Raw genomic sequence first — 21,756 nt, forward strand, 5'->3', positions numbered from 1 at the left:
TCACTTGTAGGTATCCATGGTGACATGGTATCATATAATGAACTTTGTGAGACAGTAATGACAGGGGTTACAAATAACTGGGTATAAAATGCTGGTGGGTTGGGGGAACGGATCTAACAGTACTACACTCTTGCCACTCAGTGACACCCACCCCACTTGAGTCTAATAGCTGGGCATCAAAATAGAGCAAAAGAAATGTAAGAATATTAGGAGAAATTCAGCTGTCTACTCCACTGGAACCACAGATTAATATTTATATATCTTGTTGCATTGAAGATGGGGTTTTGATAAACACATATGGCTTCAACATTATCTTTTTTAAAGTTGGACAATGGCCTTTCTTGAAGCTCCTCAAAATATAATATGGGCCACTGTTGACTCTGCCCCAGTTCTACGATATCTCCTTCCATGTCTGTATCCTCTTGGTCATCTTTACTGCTCCACAGTTTATGACTCACTTTCTACATGAATGCTCTAAAGCAATTCCACTTGACTCAAGACGGCTATTGTCATAGCTATAACCCCTCAGCAGCCTTATCTTGCTAGCTTGTTTACAGAAAGTGGCTAGATTGCAAATTTAATTTGTTTTTCTATGATTTATCCAATCAATCCTGCCAAAATGCAGGGGGAAAAAATAATGGAGGCTACTCGAGAACAATTAAAACGTCAGCATGTTTAGAGACTTAACAGTAATTCAAATATGAAATAGTTTTGATGTTGATATTCAAGTCATTAGAACTTAGCGTTAATCAGGCCATTAGAACTTTGCATTAACTTACCAGTTAGCCAAGAAGGGCAGTGGACCCAGGGATATGGGTTGCTTATCTCAAGTCTACAATCTAAATCAAATAAAAGAAAAATCCCAAACTTGGTAGTAACCCTAGAGTCCCATCTCTTCTAACTTGCTTCTTTTTTTAATAGATCTTTATTGGAGTATAACTGTTTCACAATACTGTGTTAGTTTCTGTTGTACACCAAAGTGAATCAGCCATATGCATACATATACCCCCACATCCCCTCCCTCTTGAACCTCCCTCCATCCTCCCTAGCCCACCCCTCTAGATCATCGCAAAGCACGGAGCTGATCTCCCTGTGCTATGCGGCTGCTTCCCACTAGCTATCTATTTTACATTCGGTAGTGTATATATGTCGATGCTACTTACTCTCTCACTTCACCCCAGCTTCCCCCTCCCTCCCTCCTCAAGTCCATTCTCTATGTCTACATCTTTATTCATGCCCTGCATCTAGGTTCATCAGTACCATTTTGGTTTTTTTTTAGATTCCATATATATGTGTTAGCATACGGTATTTGTTTTTCTCTTTCTGACTTACTTCACTCTGTATGACAGACTCTAGGTCCATCCACCTCACTACAAATAACTCAATTTCGTTTCTTTTTATGGCTGAGTCATATTCCATTGTATATATGTGCCACATCTTCTTTATCCATTCATCTGTTGATGGACATTTAGGTTGGTTCCATGTCCTACCTATTGTAAATAGTGCTGCAGTGAACATTGTGGTGCATGTCTCTTTTTGAATTATGGTTTTCTCAGGGTATATGCCCAGTAGTGGGATTGCTGGGTCGTATGGTAGTTCTATTTGTAGTTTTTTAAGGAACCTCCATACTGTTTTCCATAGTGGTTGTATCAATTTAAATTCCCACCAACAGTGCAGGAGGGTTCCCTTTTCACCACACCCTTTCCAGCATTTATTGTTTCTAGAATTTTCTGATAATGGTCATTCTGACCGGTGTGAGGTGATACCTCATTGTAGTTCTGATTTGCATTTCTCTAATAATTAGTGATGTTGAGCATCTTTTCATGTGCCTCTTGGCCATCTGTATGTCTTCCTTGGTGAAATGTCTATTTAGGTCTTCCACCCATTTTTTAATTGGATTGTTTGTTTCTTTGATATTGAGCTCCATGAGCTGTGTGTATATTTTGGAGCTTAACCTTTTGTCTGTTGTTTCATTTGCAAATATGTTCTCCCCAACTTGCTTCTTAATTCACTAATTTCTTATATGATGTCCCTGACAAAGTCACCTGTTAACATATTCTGCCCAAACAAACTGAGCACCTGCCAAGCATCGTTTAACCCCAAAGATGAAAGTACTTTGGTTGCTACTTCCAAGGAACTCACACCAAGCCTGTACTTGAATGTTGACTTCATAACATAAACCATTAACAACAAGTTCTCTTGAACAAAATCTGCCTCCACACAAGTTCTGGAAGAGAAAACTGTTCTGCCTTCAAGTATTTTTCGTAAGCAATTATACTTTTGTGCTATCCATCTCAACCCAACTCTCTTTTAGGCAAAATATACCAAGTTTTTTCCATCACTCCTCCTATGCCTTGGTGTCCAAGCCACTCATGATCCTGGTCATACTCCTCTATGCACATTCAAGTGTATCAAATCCCCTCTTAATATGAAGAGCACAAACTGGAAGATACACCCGAGATTTCTTCTGTTACGATGTGGGCACTGTATTTTTACTAATGTAGCTACAATTCCTCGGCTTTTGAAAAATCCCCCTGCGATTCTATTATGAGTATGGGCTTTGGAGTCAGACCCCAATTTGTTTTGATAGATAATTTTGCAGTCTTGGACAAGTTACTTCACATCTCAAAATACTAAAAAAAAAATCATCTGTGAGACAGACATAAAGTATTTTTTTGAGGGTGAAAGTGTATGACATATGTAAAGCTCTTAGCACAGTACCTGATAGGAAATACTCAAAAATCATTAATTGATGCCTTTAACATCACTTCTACTTTCACAGATGCATCCATTGTTTTCCTTTTTTTCCCCCCACATAAACTGACACCAAATCTAGTACCATCCATCCTGTATTTAACTGATTTTCTCCCTGAAATTGAAGACTTCACATTTCCTATTATAACAGTTCATATGCTTTCATCTTCTCTTCCCAGTTTATTAAGATTTTCTCTAACTTTTGAATCCTATTGTGTTGCCTGCAGATTCGATAAGCCTGACCTTTAAGTCCTCAGCCAAGTCACTGATAAAGCGGTGACTAAAGAAGGACCAAGGACAAAAAGCCCTGTGACACATAAGGAGGATTTCATCTAGGTTTACATCCATTTCCACTTTTCATCAGTTGTTTAATGAGTTGTGAATAGAGCTTATTGCACTGACATCTGACACACATTCCTTCATCTTTCCACAAGAACATCCTGAGAGAAAAACCAAGCTGATAAATTTGTCCCTGGCATCCCCACATCTATTTACCCAGTAACTCTGTTAAATAAGAAAGTGACACTTGCTATGATTTAGTGAATTTACACTGGCTCTTCATGCTCATTTTCTTTTCCAGTTATCTGTAACTCATCTCTTTAATAATCCATGATTTTTCTTTTCCTCTTTCTTCTTCTTTGTGGTAGGCCAAATAATGCCCCTCCCCACAAATGCGTCCATGTCTTAATCCCAGAACCTGTGAATTTGTTACTTTACAGGGCAAAGGAACTTTACAGATGTGATTAAGGTCTTGAGATGAGGAGATAATCCTGGATTAACCAGGTGGGCCCAGGCTAATCACATAAGTCCTTAAAAGCATGGAACCTCTTTTCCTGGGTGTGGTCAGAGGGAGATCAAATTTTCTAGTTACGAGAGAAAAAGAGTTAGAGGGGTGCAGTGTTGCTGGGGTTTGATATGGAGGAAGGGGGCCACAAGGCAAAAGAACATGGGCAGCCTCTAGAAGCTGGAAAAGCAGGGAACATATACTCCTCCGGAGTCTCCAAAAAAGAATGCAGCTCAGCCAACACTTTAATTTTATCCCAGTGAGACCTGCATTGGACTTCTGACCTTGAGAACTGTAAGATGGTATACCTGTGTTAAGCCACTAAGTGTGTGGTAATTTTTACAGCTACCACAGGAAACGAATACCTCCTCCTCCTCCTCCTCTATTGTAAATATTTACTTTGAGTCGGCATAAATTTTTCTTCAAATTCACTTTTGGCCAATTGGGGCTTAACTGGTCCAAGGCATAAGAGACCACCAGTATGTTGGGTGAATTGCAGGAAATCATCAATCTCCTAATAACGAATTATCCTTCTCTCTTTACTAATGCAGGTAAAAATGAAATAGCTCCAGAGCAAAACTTAGAATTCTTATAATCACTGTGACTAATAACTATATCTCTTTTTGAAAAATGTAAAGTTCTTCTGCTCTTTACTCCCTTGCACCTCTGATGTAATTTAATAAAATCAGGTGCAGTTTTACTGAATGTATTCTATCCTTACAACACGTACAATAATGTTATCATGGAAACTACCTTTGTGAACCAGAGCCCAACTCTCACCTAAGAGTTCTGTGACTTTCAGAGAATTCCCTGGCAGTCCAGTGGTTAGGACTCTGCACTTTCACTGCCGAGGGCCCGGGTTCCATCCCTAGTCAGGGAACTAAGATCCCACAAGCTGCGTGGTGCAGCCAAAAAATAGTTTTGTGACTTTCAGCAGTCACTTCCATCCCCCTGCACCCCAGTTTTCATACCTAGAAAAATAAGGACATTAGACGGGATAATTTCTAAGGTCTCTTTCTTCCTCTCAATTGCTGTGTTCTATCAGAGTACAGATTAAAAAAAAAAGTCCCTGTTTCTTTGCTGAAGGATAAACCAGTTGAAGTACAGTACTTCAATCCTTTGTTCATGCCCGTCCCTCCACATGAAATGCACTCTTCTTCTCCTTTATTTTCTCTTACCACTTACATCTCCAGGCAGTAAAATCCTACTCTGCTTTCAAGTTCCAAATCAAATGCCACTTATCATGAAGACTTCCTTGATCATAGCATCAGGAGCTCATCTTGCTCTCCTCCAAAATGCTCCGGCACTCATTGCCTGTAGGCTTATCACAGACTGAGTTATTATTCTTTTCTGTTGCAACATCTTGCCACTCCAACTGGACTATTGCTTCTCGAGGATGGGGACCATGTTCCTTGTTGTCTCCTAATAGCAGGTGTTGAGTAAATATCCTTCCTTCTCTCCTATCATAATGGAAGTGGTGGCCTACTCATTCTGAAGCCTACCTCTTTCTGTCTTCTGATTCTATCCCTCTTGCCTCTCACAAACTTGGTGACATCCATTATCCCCCATCGCTCCTTTTCCTTCAACTTCAACTCCTCTTTCAGTCTCAGTCCATCAGCTCAATTATCTTCCATTAAAAAAAAAAATTCCTCCCTTGGCTCATGCCCAACTCTAGCTACATCCTTGGATCTCTCACTGCCAAATTTCATGAAGGAGTTGAGTCATTCACAGTTACTGCCTCAACTTCTCCGTCTCTCATGCCTCTCTCTCTCCACTCTAGGCTGGTTTTCACCCCATCATTTCAACAAAATATACTTCCTCCAGGGTTACCAATGTCCTCCAAGTCACCACAGCCATTAGACACTGTATTTATCTTCTAGGCAGCATTTATACTATCGACTCTGACCAGCTTTTTGAAACACTGTCCTCCAATGTCTTCCATGATTTTACACTCCTCTTTCACCTAGATGTTCCTTTGGCCTACATTGCCAGCTTACCTTCTATTATTCACCTCTCAAATACTTAACTTCCTTAGAGTTATATCCTAGACCCTCTTCTGCACTTGGTCTATAAGGTCTCTCTAGATTGTTTCCTTCCCCAAGGCTCCAACTTTCATGAAAAAGAGAAAACTAGAGAGGCAAGGCCTTTGCTCTCCAGAAGTTTATATCCTAATGTAAAAAAAACAGACAATAGGGACTTCTCTGGTGGTCCAGTGGTTAAGACTCTGCATTTCCAATGCAAGGGGCCCGGGTTCGATCACTGGTCAGGGAAATAAGATCCCACATACCACCACTGAGCCCATGCGCTCTAAAGTCTGCGTGCCCCAACTACAGAAACGCGCGCATCGCAACTAGAGAAGTCTGTGCGCCGCAACAAAGAGCCCGTGCAGACAAAATAAATAAATAAATAAATAAATAAAAATTTAAAAAACAAAAATAAAAGACAATAGATAAGCAGACAAATAAATTATGAAATAATTTCATATGGTGCAAAACTAGACATAAAGAATGTCTTCATTCTTTATGTGTGTGTGTGTGGCCGTACCACCCGGCTTGCAGGATCCTAGTTCCCCGACCAGGGATCGAACCCGGGCCCTCAGCAGTGGAAGCTCAGAGTCCTAACCACTGGACTGCCAGGGAATTCCCCATACAACAATAAACGTAACATTAAGTTGCTGGTCGACACATGTAGGACTCAGAATCCGAATTAACAATTTGAATTCACTCGGACACGTGCAGCTGGCCACTCTACCCCACGATCTGAATGCAGCGCTCTCTTCGATGTGCAGGCTCCTCTGAGTCCAGTCTGTTGACCCCATGCTGTGTGATGACTCAATGCTTCCACCTCCTGTCTCCATTTAAACGACGCAGAGCCTTCCTCTGTACATCCTGTGATGAAGTCATTGGGCCTTCACTTGGTGAGAACAACCTTCACATATTAACTGCCTGTGTGTGTGTGTTTTCCAAATCATTTGTCTCCAACAATTAAAGTGGCACTCCCTGGAATCAACAAAAATCTCAAACACAGACAAAAATCCAGGCCCTGAAAGCACATGGCAGCTCTCTGTTAAGTTGATCATCCAAAGGAACCAAAATATGTTGACAGTCACTTATTATGATCATCAAAATGAAAACACAAAATTAAGTTCTTGCAGAGAACTCAAGGCCCCTTGAAAATACAACTGCAGGCTTTCAAGGATCTTCAGACCCTAATTTGAGAAACACGAATAACGTGAAAGGTCCTTGACTTAAAATCAAAAATTGTGGATACACATTCCAGCCCTGACATTTGTAACGAGTGGGCCTAGGCTATTCACTTTATAGATTTGTTAGAAAGACTAAATAAAATCATAGTACTAAGATTATTTGTGAAATCATGTTTACAGCATGTTAGAAGATGTCTTAGCCTAGTCTCCTAGAAAACAGGATAAGAGCAAGCCGTGGGCTAACACTTCATAGGGAGTGTTGTCCCAGGAAAGCAGAGGAGGAAGGAAAAGCAAAAAGGTCACAGCCATTATTTTGTAATAACTTTCAATGGAGTATCATCTATAAGAACATTGAATCACTATTTGTACACCTGAAACTAATATAATATTGGAAATCAACTATACTTCAATTAAAAAGAAAGAAAGAAAAGAAAAGCAGAAAGGTCTGTTGTTCAGTAATCAAGAATAGGAATACTGCAACCCTCTTTGCCCCATCAGGTGTTCAGGTTACAATCAGAAAATACTAGCCTACAGTTTTGCATTTAAATTATCTACTCAATTATACTATTTAAAAAATAAAGCTATACTCTCCTCCTTCCCCCCAAATTCTTCCTATAAATAGAAAATATAAAACCTTTTACTCTTAAAGACCATTTGGGGGGTTTGTTTTAGTATAGTCTTATGCCCCGATGATAGTCATGTGGACATGAAAGTATATTTGCTGAAATTAGTTGCCTGATTTGACAGGCAAAACTTGAGAAATGCAAACATGCAAACACGATTGCAAACACATAATGCAAAATGTCTTGTACAAATGGCCCCAATCAAGGCAAAGTCCTGTTAATAAAACAGATTTTGGAAAAGGCTAAGAAGTAAAACATCTGAAGAGGCTAACTGCCCTGGGTTCACCATGAATATTAGTCTTATTTAACCTGTAAAAGATAACCAGAAGGAAATATATCAAAAGGCCTGCTCTGTGTTCCATCATTTTTTTCACCCAGACATTTTGCAATTTTCACTTCTCACTTCCAGGCTCTGTGCCTATTTTTAGACATTCAATAACACCTAGTATAAGCCACTGCATGTTAGGCATGAATTAATGAACAGTAATATCTAGGTTGCTGGCAACATATTGTGGCAGGGAGTCAGGCGAGATGGGTGGTAGAGAGAAGGAGTGTTTCATGCAGAAGCTTACACCAGGGAGCTGAGTAAAGGAACAATCTCTTTACGTGCTCTTACCAGTCAGGAGAAGAAAGCTCCTCCTGCCTAGGGGGCTTCGAACATTCCACCCACCATCAGCACCTGGAGAGGCAGCCATCTCAGCAGAATGACAATGGACGCCCTTGAGAGCGCACAGAGGGAACTCAATCAGGCCAGGAGACCACGGTGAGCACGGCTGTTCCCGTGGGTTGGCAGAGGCAACAGTCAGAAATAAGAGGTAAAAAGTGGACATCTCAGACAAAACCAAATAAGACAAAAGCAATGGAGAGCATGCAGAAGAGAATCCAGTCTGAACAAGCATAGAGAATTCCCTTAGACACATGAATTTACAGTGGTCCTAGCTTCTTTCAGGAGGAACCTGAGGTGAACATAAAAATTCACTAAAACCCCTTACACAATAGTGTATATAAATATGACTGTAAACTACTATGTATTTGGTTTTCTTTAGAATGTGAGTCCAGTCATTCTCCATATTTTGCCTTCTTTGGAGTCCCAAGTTAAAATGAATGAATGAATGAATCCTATAGTTCTTACCATATATACGTGTCTGGATTAGGTTTTTAATTGCTGGCTTTTATCAAGACTCTGGTTGCCAAGATGGTCAAAATCAAATAAGAATTCTTTTCAGATCTATGTGCAACTATATTACATATATTTATAGTGGGTATCTGCTATTTTGTTTGACTAGAACCCCTCCCTCCTTCCAAGAAAGAAACTCCCTTCTTGGAACTGCTCCTTTCCACACTCCAAACATATGGTTCAAGAAGTTCTTAGATGACCCCATACCACTGACACAATTGATTTGAGCAGGCTGGGGCCTCTGCCTAAACTCAGGACAATCAGCACCTTCCCTAAGATTTTTCGATCTGGAATTAAGAAATAAAGTCAGGGCCCCTTTCGTGCTCTAGCCGACAACTGTGAAACTCAAGATCTATTGTACAATACACTGAGACAGAATGACGTGGACGACCAGGAGAAGCAGAAACGAAGGCAGAGGGAGAGAATCCTGGTAGCACTTTGGCTCCCAGTTTTATCGTTTTGTATTAAATTTTTTACTGCTTCCTTGTCTTTCCCATAGATTGACTTTTTTTTTTTTTTTTTTTTTGCGGTACGCGGGCCTCTCACTGTTGTGGATTCTCCTGCTGTGGAGCACAGGCTCTGGACGCGCAGGCTCAGTGGCCATGGCTCATGGGCCCAGCCGCTCCGTGGCATGTGGGATCTTCCTGGACCAGGGCACGAACCAGCATTCCCTGCATCGGCAGGCGGACTCTCAACCACTGCACCACCAGGGAATCCCCATAGATTGACTTCTAATCCTGCCTTTGGTTAATTAAAATATCCCAATATCCTCCCAATAAACCCTCCCTTTTTCCTAGACAAGTTCAGTTTGGATTTCGGTTGCTAGCAACCAAGGGGATCCTGAGTAGTAAAACAATGTGGTATTGTTTGACTATAGTAAACAATACTAAACTAAACTATAGTATAGTATTATTGTCTTACTCCACAAAGGATGAACATGAAAATGTATAATAGCTAAAGGACTAGGTGGTGATTCCCAGTCACACACCTTTCTTCTCACTAACCTTGATAAGTGGCTTGCCAAGCTTAATCTCAAGAATTAGGCTGATATCAAAGTGAAAAAAAAACCTTCACATTGTTATACCACACTAATGAAAGGGCAATTGCTGTGGGAGTTAGCAGGAAACAGTAAGGATCTTCAGAGGTCTTCTTTCTTTCGTTCTTTTTATATTATTATATTTTTAAAAATCCTTTGCTTCTGAACCCTTTGCTCCACAGGCAGTGCAGCTGGGAAGCCATGGGTGGTCCCCTCCTCACTCCCCAGGATGGCCAGAGATGACTCACCTCTTGGTCAGTGCCCCTAACTAAGCAGGGTCCGAGGCTGGGAGAAATCATAGGAGTTACTTTTACAAAACAAAGGTTTTTCTGCGTGCTGTGCAGAGACAATCTAGGACTGGCTGGCTGGAGCTGGGGCATCTGAAACAACTGTAGCAGAAGGGCAACAGCGTGGAAAACCCCTCTGCTGGGCCCCTTCCTGCCTCCTACCACCAAGCCCACATTCAGAGGAGAACAGAGACACTAGTGCCCATCTGGTCCAGAACAGCATTTGCACCCTTTGAATCTTCCCTTGGGGACAGATTTGGGAAGCAGAAAGGTTTTGTTTGTTTGCTTGGTGGTTGCCGTTGTTGTTTTTCGGAACCCTTAAGACAACACAGCACCACAGTGACAACCCTCATCGTGTCAGTGACTGGGCGGTGAAACGGACAGAGCACCACCCAAGGTGAGCAAAGACTAACGAAGACTCGATCTGCTCAGCAACCCCCAGACCGGCTCCTAACATAGAGACAACCACACGGTGAATGGGTCTGTGGGATGAGCGCCACCAAGCAGGGCAGGCACCCCCTTACCCCCTGCTGATGCCCACGCAGCAAACTATTATTTTTAAAAAGAAAATCTGAAATCTTCACCACCTCCCCAGTCCAATCACACTTACCCCACCTCCCCCTCACAATCTACACAATAGTCCCTCCCTCACTGTTGGCGGCGAGGAAGTGTAAAAGCACTGCAGTTCAGTGATTGTTCCCCGTTCTTTCTCCTTTCTGGTGGGCATTAGCGGCAGTGTGAAGACTGGCCTGAGGTTAGCCAAATGAAATCTAGAGGGTTAGATTTTTAGCTAGTGTGTGCATGTGTGTGTGTGTGTGTGTGTGTGTGTTCCTTAACAAACACACATTAAGAATCATGGAAAGGGACTTCCCTGGTGGCACAGTGGTTAAGAATCCGCCTGCCAATGCAGGGGACATAGGTTCGAGCTCTGGTCCGGGAAGATCCTACATGCCGCGGAGCAACTAAACCTATGCACCACAACTACTGAAGCCCGCATGCCTAGAGCCTGTGCTCTGCAACAAGAGAAGCCACTACAATGAGAAGCGTGCACACCACAATGAAGAGTAGCCCCCGCTCGCTGCAACTAGAGAAAGCCCGCATGCAGCAACGAAGATCCAACACAGCCAAGAAAAAAAAAAAAAAAAGAAAGAAAGAATCAAGGAAAGAAATGCCCAGAAAGAACCCCTTCACAAGTGGGCCCGCTCTTCCGCCCCTTGGCAGAAAGCATCATGCCCAGAGAGCACGGCCGCGTTTAAGGTTACACAAGCTAGGCTAATATTTCAGCATGTCATTGAGTTAGTAGAGTGAGTACTATGACTTTTTTTTAATCGTTAAAAATATTTTTGCTGAGTATGAAAATCAGTGAAGGTGTTTTACTACTTGAGTTGTAGTCAGACCTACTGTTTATTACTTTTCACCATTTTTAATCCCTTAATCAAAGATTTCACAGCCTTTTGGCAGAATGCTGTGAGATATTTCACAAATGGGCTTCTGGATATGTTAACTGTGACTTTTAAAGGCTGGAATTTATAGTCAGCTGTATACTGTTCTCTTTAAAGCAGTCTCCTGAGGAGACAACAGTAATGCTGAGAAGAGCATGTGCTTTAGCATGAACCAGATCTGGGTTTGAATTCTCGCTTTAAGACGTGCTGTCTTATCTGATAATTAACCTCTCAGCCTGTGCTTTCATCCATAAAACAAGGTTACTAACGCCTACCTTTCAGGGCTGTTGAGAGATTAAAATAAGATAGTTGATGCGAAGTACTGATATAACTTTGGAAATACATAAAGGCTAAATAAATACTCTAAAGCTTGCCTTTAGAGCTGGCAATGCTTTTAAAAATATCTCAGTGGTTACAACCTTGGTTTTCCGGATTTTTGAAACTGCCAAAATTTATTTAAATTTCTACTCAGTTCCAAGTCAATCCCCATGGGAACGGTGAACAAGCTGGGGCAATACCAGTTTTGGTCAGACACAAAGTTGGCCTCCTGTGGAATGAGGCTGCTTTGGTTGTATTACTTGAAAATTGGTTCTGAAGAAATTGCCAAAGAGAATTTCTCAAAGTGGTGGCATGGCCTTCCATGGTGATTGTTAGCTTCTACTTCAAGCCTACACAGCTTCATCGGCCACTGTCCCTCTATCCCACCTAGAGTCTCAGATGCACAGTCACAGTCTCAACCAAGGCCACTTGGCTTACCACCATCTGGAGGTCTAACATTTCTGGTGTCACATTTACAAGGGCTGGACTCCTGAACTGGCCCTGCAATCACTCTGCTGACAACCAGGTCAGGTACCCAAGAAGGATAAATGTTACCTTCTTAAGAAGCTGCTCTTACCTTCCTTCCAATATTGACCCAGTTTCAACTAGACTCTTCCCAACTCCCAGTCCTGAGAAGTTAACTTGCTGAGCCCTCTCTGCTCTCCCTGATCTCCCTCATGCATGCCAATTTTCCTGCCATTTGAAACAGGTCCTGCTATATAGAAGGGAGAATCCCTGCATGGAAAGTTAGTCAAGTTCTTTTTTTGTAAGCAATAGAATCAAACTTTGGCTGGTTTCAATAGAGAAGTGTTTCTTAAAGGATATTGAGATTTGACAGGGGGCCAGAGAAGGCTGGACAACCAGGCTCAAGAAATGGGAAAGAATAAGACATTGGCCAAGACCAGAGCCAAAAATCATGCCAGCGTCCTTCTGGTGAGGACACTGCTGCCACCACCACTGAATGCTGGACCTCATGGCTTGAATTACTACCTCAGCACTGAATATCAGATGCTGACTTGCTCAAAGTGGCTGTCCCTATATCCCCCAGAAGGAGTCTCCACTGTGCCTGCTTCTTTGTGTAAATGGCTTCAGCCTGAAAGTCTGAAGGGGGCTAATTTGACTGGTTAATCCCAGGTTACATGCTGATGGCTTAGCTTCGAGGGAGCCTGAGAAGGTATCTGCCTTTTTCAGTTTTTACCCCAGGATATCTCCACTATAGGTGTGTGGTAACACATTATCCACGATAATTAAATATCCATGATAAGTAATTACCCATGTGGTGTCTGCTTTGAAGAGGACATCCCTTCTAATGCAGTAAGCTTTAGCACATTGGGATTGTTAAACTTTGAAACACCATCCTGGAAAGCCTTAAAAGAGGTTATACCTTTAGTCTCAGAAATTTCACTTCTAAGCCTCTATAATGAGCATATAATGTGAAACAGACTAAGATTTCTTCAAAAATCAGAAATAGATAAATATAATACCAGGAAGGTAGCCATGCTCACAATTGGTGGAAGATATACAAGTGTTTGCTATTTTTTCATTTCTACTTTCTGTGTTTTTCAGATTATTATTACAAATGGGGTGTACTGACTATATTTCTTATATATAGTTAAGAGTAATCTTTAAAATATGTTTCATTTCCTTATGGTCATTTGGTACAACAGTGTATCGATTAAGTTAGCTTATTCTAGATTTTGAAAGACTAAGAGCCACACAGTCAAATGCAGTTATAACTGCAGCCACACAGTTATACAAGTCACCTTATGAACAATTGTGGGTATTTCAGTATGGGCTGGGTATTAGATGATATTAGGAGATTATCTGGGAAGATATATGCTAAGGTCACAATGTCTACAACTTAATTTTAAAAGATGAGCAAAAATTATGTAAAGGAAATATGGCAAAATATTAAGGAGAGACGCATGTGAAATATTAAAAAGATTGAGAATAATCAGAGAGAAAAAGGAAAAGGATGACAAAAAGGATGCAAATATTAACCAGAAGAAACACAGTATAGCTGTATTAGTATCCAAGTAGTGTCTGAAGCAGAAAGCATCCCTAGAGACAAAGAGGGACACTTCATTCTGAGAAAAAGCTTACGTTCACAAGACAGAACAATTCTAAATTTTGTATGCACCTAATAACTTTGCCTCCAAAAAATATCTATCAAAAACTGAAGAAAGAAATGCATTTATACTTTTAGTGAGAGATTTTAACACTTTTTAAAAAAGATTTATTTTTGGCTGTGTTGGGTCTTTGTTGCTGAGCACGGGCTTTCTCTATTTGTGGTGAGTGGGGGCTACTCTTCACTGCAGTGTGCAGGCTTCTCATTGCGGTGGCTTCTCTTGTTGTGGAGCATGGGCTCTAGGCACGCAGGCTTCAGTAGCTGTGGCACGTGGGCTCAGTAGTTGTGGCACACGGGCTCTAGAGCACAGGCTCTATAGTTGTGGTGCACGGGGTTAGTTGCTCTGTGGCATGTGGGCTCTTCCTGGACCAGGGTTCGAACCCGTGTCCCCTGCATTGGCAGGCAGATTCTTAACCACTGTGCCACCAGGGAAGTCCCTTTAACGTAAATTTTAACCCTTGGGAAATAATAGGGTAAGCAAACAGGCAAGCAAAAAAAAAGCAAATCAGCAAATACACATGATTCGAACAAGATTAACACACCGTGTAACTGATATACAAGGAACATTCCTACCAACAGCTACTGAAAACATTTCCTTCTTTAAGTGCACTTGGAGCACTTACAAAACTGACAAATGCTGGACAGCAAAGCAAGTCTCAGCTGCTTTTACAAGACTGAAATCTCACAGAATATGTTCCCTGGACATGGCAGAATTATGCTAAAACTTTAATATGAATAGAAATGTAGATACCACTAGCAACAAGTTAACTAAACTGTTCACAAGTGGCTTCCCTGGTGGCGCAGTGGTTGAGAGTCCGCCTGCCGATTCAGGGAACACGGGTTCTTGCCCTGGTCCAGGAGGATCCCACGTGCCGCAGAGCGGCTGGGCCCGTGAGCCATGGCCGCTGAGCCTGCGCGTCCGGAGCCTGTGCTCTGCAACGGGAGAGGCCGCAGCAGTGAGAGGCCTGTGTACCGCAAAAAAAAAAAAAAAAAATCACAAATATTTGGAAATTAAGAAATAAAACTCTAAATATCTTGTGATACAAAGAAGAAATCAGAAAAGAAGCTAGAAAATAGCTTAAACTGAATAATAAAGAATAAGTCATCTCCTCTAAGATGTTTTATGCTATACTAGTTTGCTAAACCAAAGATAGTCAGTTTTTGTTTAAAATAGTAATATTTTTCTTATCCAAAAAAGAGCTATACATGACCAGGTAAAAAATATCAAGGTCAACACAAAGAAACACCAATTCTAACTGCTTCAAAAAACAAGGGCCAATCTTTGGCTGAGTCTTTAATTTGCCCAGTGCTACACAATGTTAGGAAGGAAATTAGTCCAGCTGAAAGGTCCGGATGCATTTTTAATATGCACCTGATGGTGTTAATTCAGATTCATTAAACAGTACTTCTCTCTGTTAGAGCAAAGAGCAAGAAATAACTAAAGCCTTCTGGCTGAGTGACAACACACGACAGTACAGGAAATGTCACCCAACGCAGATAAAATACGACAGATGAGGAGCTGTAAGTGTGAAATAGACTCAAAAGAGTTTTAAACTAAACATTTCAGTAACGGACACCATAAGGAAAGAGTCCCTTGGTCAGGAATTTAGAAAAGAGACATTTGGTGTCTGTTCCAGGCTGCACATTTTCAGCAAAAGAAGTCTGTTCTACAATCAGAATTCCTAATTTGAGCTCCCCCACTGATTACGCTGTGTCCTTGGGCGAAGCATTAAGCGCAGCTGATCTTCGTGAAAGAGGGCATATATCAAACATAATAATGAACGTGGATGTGCTTTGTAAACTGTAAAGGGCTGCACAAATGTTAATGATTACTGTGTCATAGCACTGTCTCAGCTGAACTTTTACTGATGTCACTGCATGAGCACAAACACTCTTGGAAGGTTTTTGAAGTAACCACTTAGAAACTGAATATTCTGTACTATACCACTTCCTGTCCCTTTTCAAATTCTCTCTCCCTTCTTTGCAAATTACTGATGTAATAACAATAACAGTGGTGGTGAATTGAGCATATAATAATGCGGCAGGCTCTGTGCTATGTACTTTACACATGTTATTATTAATCTCCAACACTTACAATAACCCTTCAAGGTAGAGATTTTCCAAATTTCTCAGATAAGGACACCTGGCACACAGAATTGGTGGCATTTAAGCCTGGGGTGGGGGTGAGAAGGGTGGCCTGGGGATGAGGGGTGGTATAAAAAAGTCCCCCTTTAAAAAAAATACCAGGGAGTGGAGTGGAGGGACAAGCATGCATATTTCAAGAAGGTTCCTGGAGTGATTCTGTCTTCTCTGGTCTTCTGTGGAGAGCTAAACTACTAGGCTAATTAATCTGGTCAAGCTGCTAGAGAGAATAGAATCTGTACTCAAATCCAGGCCTCTGCTAGCAAACTCATGCTTTTTTCCACTATATTCAATGTATTATATAAATTTAAATTTATTTCTAGTTCTTCATCATTAGTAATAGATGACCTTTGTAGAAAACTTCAAATATATATAACTTTGTAGCACAACTTCACCTATAAAATATTTTTGCCAAGAACTTTTAACATGAATCTAATCAAACATCTAGACTTCCAGATTACAACAAATACACAGAATACAGAAATAAGTTACATGACGCCGTAAGGAAACAATCAGACAAATCTAGAACTTTGTATGTTCTGTAAGACAATGAGCCTGCACTTTTCAAAAAGTGAATGTCATTAAAAAAGAAAAAGTGGGGGAACAGTTCTATATTAAAAGAGACAGAGGAATAAAAACCAAATTAATGTGTGAACCTTGATTGGTGAACCAGGATTTGATGAAGAGGGCAATAAAAGACATTCTTGGGATAATTAAAGAAATCTGAATATGGAATAGACATTATATAATTCTATAGGATTGGTGCTAATTTGGGGGTGGGTCACCTAAGTTAGGTGTGATAATGGTATTATGGTTACTTGTGAGAGTGTACTGATTCTTGGAGATGTACGTTCAGGTACTTAGAGGCGAAACATGGTGTCTGCACTTTTAAATGGTTCAGAAAAACGTGTGTGTGTGTATACACATATATATATATACATATGGGTGTGTATATATATACATATGGGTGTATACACACACACACACAGAGAATAAAAGATGTTAACAGTTGGTAAATCTAGGAGATATAGATGTTCAAGTTACTGTTCCTTCTGGTTCTCTATATGTTTGACATTTTTTAGGGGAAAAAAAAGAAATAGATAAAAAGACTATTAGCTTCATGAATGCTGGACTGAAACATTCTTGTTCACTCTTGCCTGGCTCATGGAAGATGAGCTCACTGAAGTTCACCAAGCTGAACTTCTTGCTCACTCCGTAGTGCCTGGCTCATGGAAGGTGCTATAAATAACTGCTGAAAGAAGAAACAAGTCAGGGAAGGAAGGAAAGAAGGGAAAGAGATGGGGAGGGAAGAAAAGAGGGAGAGAGGGGGGAAGAAAGAAGGCCATCCCTCCTGCCATCACCTGGGCACCCCCAGCATGAATGTGATGGTATATATCTTCCAGGAATTTTTTCACCACAAGGATAAATCCATTTTTTAAAAGTGCTGCATTTGTAGAATTACCAGGTTTTAGAACCAAAAGCACCCTGGAGACCGTCCACATCCTAATAACAGCTGAAGAAACTGAAGCCCAAAAGCAAAGTGGCTAAGTCACCCGGTGAGTCAGTGACTGAGGGGGTAGTAGCTGTCCCATGACCAAGGCTCCTCCCTTCACACTAAGCTGTCTTGCTCCCATCTTTCGCAAAACTCTAAATCTACCTATTACATTTCAATGTAACCCCTATAAAGAGCCATACTTAGTTACTCACAGGCTTTCATTTTACTGAAAGTGAAGTTTTGCCCAGAACAGCAGTTTTGAGAACTTGTCAAACTTGTGGAAGTACAATTCCTTAAAGGACCAAAAAGTAAAAGTAAATACTGATGTCATGCACTGTGCTAGGAGCTTCCATTATTGTATTTAGTTCTCCCAATAGCCCCGTGAAGTAGGCATTATATTTTACAGACAAAGTCTATTGCCTATAACCTGCCTCTTATGGCTAAAAGGTAACTTCAAGGTAGAAAAAGGAAGAGAAAGGAGAGAAAGAATAACAAACAACTGGATACATCCATGAACGCTGTGAGCATTTAAAACTGTTTCTTGATGAAACAGAATAATTATGCATATAGTCTTATGATGATGAAATTAATAAAAAGAGAAGAAAACTCACATGTTCAATAAGAAACTGGCTTAGTAAAGTGACAAATCCAGTGATAAATTATTTGATAGAAAAAAAAGAACACTAATTAGAATATAGGTATCCACAAGTTAAATTTTTTTAATAGGTAAGCATATATATGCACTATAATTTATTAGATAAAAGATACTAATGCTAATGCAATTCATTTTAGGCTCAGTAATAACATGTGTTTCATTCATTACGTTTAGTATTTCCTTTAAAAAAATAAAACCCAAAACTCCCCTCTTACAAAATGAGCAAAAAAATGACAATAAAAAGTGAAAGGAATGAATGGTAAAGTCTAAAATTTAAGAAAATAATCCACAAAAGTTGAAGTAATGCTTGCTTCAAGAACAATTTAGCATTTACCAGTAGTGAGTTATACTTGAACAGAACTACATTTGATCTGAGATGTTTAAATGAGCAATATTTTAAATCTAGTTTGTAAGGACTTTCCCGGCCTCTCTGTCCTCTTTTAATCATATCAGGATGTTAGAAGCAATCAGAAGTGTTAACATTCAACTTATATGTTAATACTATTTTTTCCTCTTAAAACCTTGGAGAAATATTATTTCTATCAAGAAAAATAAACTAGACAATTGAAGACAAAGCTCCGTTTCATTTGAAAAACGAAAGAGATACAGGAATTTTGAACTGGCTTGTGAGAGCATTCAGAAATTACTCCAGTTTTAAGTTTTGCAGAGATAAAGGTTAAAAATTTAAAAAGTAAAGTACTTAGGCAAGAGTTTGCCAGCTGTTAAATATTATACTGTAATAGAACTACAGGTTTGAGTAGAACCCTACATTGATGAAAACAGTCCTCTTTCAAATGATTTATGATGTCTATGTAGTGATTTATACTAGATCTTACCATTTTTCTTTTAAGCATATACATTTTAACTGAAGAAATGAAAAACTTTATCATAGTAAAAGATGATTTCTTAAGAATGGAAAAGGAAATAGTCTTTGATAGTCTATCAATTAGCAAAAATCTTCCAGGAGTATTAAGAATATACTTGAAAAAATTATCTGATGTATTTATTAGAAATCATACCTCCTTATGGATGAAAGTATCATTTTAACATGCTAACCAGTGACTAAAGTGTTTGATGACCTGATTTTTCTACCTAAATATTCACTTACATGCTCAATTTATAGAGCTCTAGAATCAGGACGGGTATTTGTCTTCAGAGCATGAAAGGCTGTGTATCAACCAGGGACATCTTTACTTAGAGACGGCCTATTGTGTACCTGATACGACATTAGGATAACCTTCGCCACTAGCACCTGATTTTCCACCATTAGATGAAGCAACTTTATGTAGGGAAGAAAGTTTGGACCAAGCATCAGAAGACCTGGGTTTTAGGCTTAACTCTGCCAGTAACGATCACGGCAATACTGGTTATCCCAGGATGGCCTCAGTCTGCTTATCTGCAAGAATCTGCAAGGTTAGGTGGCTGGACTACATCAGTGTTTGTTGAACTTGTTTTAAAATCCACAGATCCCTTCCTTCAAACAAGACTCCCACAGTACCTGTCACATCAAACTGATAACAAGGAAGCGACTCTGGCTGAAGAGGATTGGGAGGTCGAGAGTGGATCTGTCCACAGAATATCCAGAACCCCCAGGAAAGTTCCATAAAGCATCTTGGTGGCTCCCCCAAGCACAATGTTAAAACCATTAGTTTAGTTTTACTTTAACACAAAAGTCATTAATAGACCACCCTCTGCTAAAGAAGGATAATAAAATAATTTTGCTTTGTCTGCCCAGTGTTTATTTATTTATTTTAATTTAAATATCATTAGGTGGGCTCGCACCCTCCAGTTTAGCCCAGTCTGTACCACTCTGTTGCTGACATCACTGGGCTTTTCACACACACATTCACGCTAACTCTTAGGGGGCTGAGGGGGGCTGAGTCTGTGACCCTGTGATCTAAAGTCTCCTTCACCAGTAACATTCTGTGATTAACATTGTTGTTTAACTGAGCATTGCTTTCTAACTGGTTTCCTTTTTTAAAATGCAAACATTTCTAAGAAGGATAATGCAATCATTCCTAAACAATTTTAAGGTGAATGAATTTATCAGAATTTCCTCTCTAACTAGAGATACTGAAAATCACAGTTACAGTAGGGACTCATGGGACAGGTTACTGAAAGGTAAGAGAAAAAGGGAGGGGCAGGCACAAAAGATAAATTTGATTATCTTACCAAAACTCACCTGCGGGGGGCTTCCCTGGTGGCGCAGTGGTTGAGAGTCTGCCTGCCGATGCAGGGGAAGCGGGTTCGTGCCCCGGTCTGGGAGGATCCCACATGCCACGGAGAGGCTAGGCCTGTGAGCCATGGCCGCTGAGCCTGTGCGTCCGGGGCCTGTGCTCTGCAACGGGAGAGGCCACAGCGGTGAGAGGCCCACGTACCGCAAAAAAAAAAAAAAAATTCACCTGGGGGCTCATTGGAGAAATGGTTAATTCCAGGGAGGGGGCAGAGGGAATACAAGATGAGCCAGTTGCTACAGAAACTAAGGTAGTGCTTCAAAGCATCATGGAAACATGTCAAAAAGACAAACAGATTGAAGGGGCTGTCACTGGCCAAATTTGAGAAAATTTAAGCATCAAAATTAAAAAGGACAGAAATAGATTATAACCCACTGAATAACCTAAGAATCCATGAGTTCAGACTTAAATAAGCAAAAAAAGTAAATGGAGAGAAGGAAAGCTCTTCCTTACAGCAAAATGCCAACTAATAAATCTAGAAGGAATGATGGAGTTAGAGCATCATCAATCAGTGCAAAGTAGTCAGAAAAAATTTTATAAACAGGATATTGACACAGTCTCAAAAGATTTCCCCACAAAACACTTGTAATTTACAAAGAGAAAAGCTATAACTTTACAGTGGAGTAAGCACCTGAACCAAGTGATCAAAGTTAACATCACAAATGGACACTGGGTACCCCTGATATGGTACACTGACAAGGACAGGACCTCACCTCAATGGTATCTCCACCAAAAATACATAACCCAAGTCTAAACATGAGGACATCCTAGTCAAACCCAGAATGAAGAGTCTTCCCCCCACCCCCCAAAAAAAGAAAGACAAAGCAAAAAAAATGGAGTATTGATCTGCCCTCTTTAAAAGATGTCAAGTTAAGACAAAGGCTCAGAAACTTTTCCAGATTAAAGGAAACAAAGCAGATATTACAACTCAGTACAATGCACAATCCTGGATTACATCCTGGTCTGGGGAAAAAATCAGCTTACAACTAATTATTGGGACATCATTGGGACAATTGAGAAAATCTGAATTTAAATTTGGACTGTGGTTTATATCATTAAAATACCTGATTTTGATAAAACCATGGTTATTAAAAAGAATGTTATTCTTAGGAAAATAACAAAATATTTCAGGGTAAAGGGGTACAACGTCTTCAACTTACTCTCAAATGGGTCAGGAAAGAAAGAGAGTGTGCAATATAGACAGATTCATAGAAAGAGAGGTAGTAAATGGGGCAAGATATAAATATGAATCTCAGTAAAGGGGATTTCTTGTACAATTCTTGAAACTTTTATAGATATTTGAAATTATGTCAAAATAAAAAGTTGCCAAAATGCTAAAAGGAAAAGTTTTCGGGGACTGACTTGACCATCTACAATTCCCTAAACCCCGACTTGAGTGACTGATCAGGACCAAGTAGGAAGTACAGGATTTAAAATGTATCACCTGCCAAACAAAATGGTATTTGACAGATGAGG

The 21,756-nt window shown here is 40.2% G+C and overlaps 1 long non-coding RNA gene across 3 annotated transcripts in view; it reads right to left on the minus strand.

Moving 5' to 3' along the window:
- Window positions 1–21,756, minus strand: part of LOC308610056 — a 97,713-nt gene that overhangs the window by 35,850 nt on the left and 40,107 nt on the right. The gene's annotated exons all lie outside the window — the stretch shown is intronic.

The sequence above is a fragment of the Mesoplodon bidens genome (genome assembly GCF_964165515.1).
Source record: "Mesoplodon bidens genome assembly, contig: HAP1_SCAFFOLD_81, whole genome shotgun sequence".
NCBI classification, from domain to species: Eukaryota; Metazoa; Chordata; class Mammalia; order Artiodactyla; family Ziphiidae; genus Mesoplodon; species Mesoplodon bidens.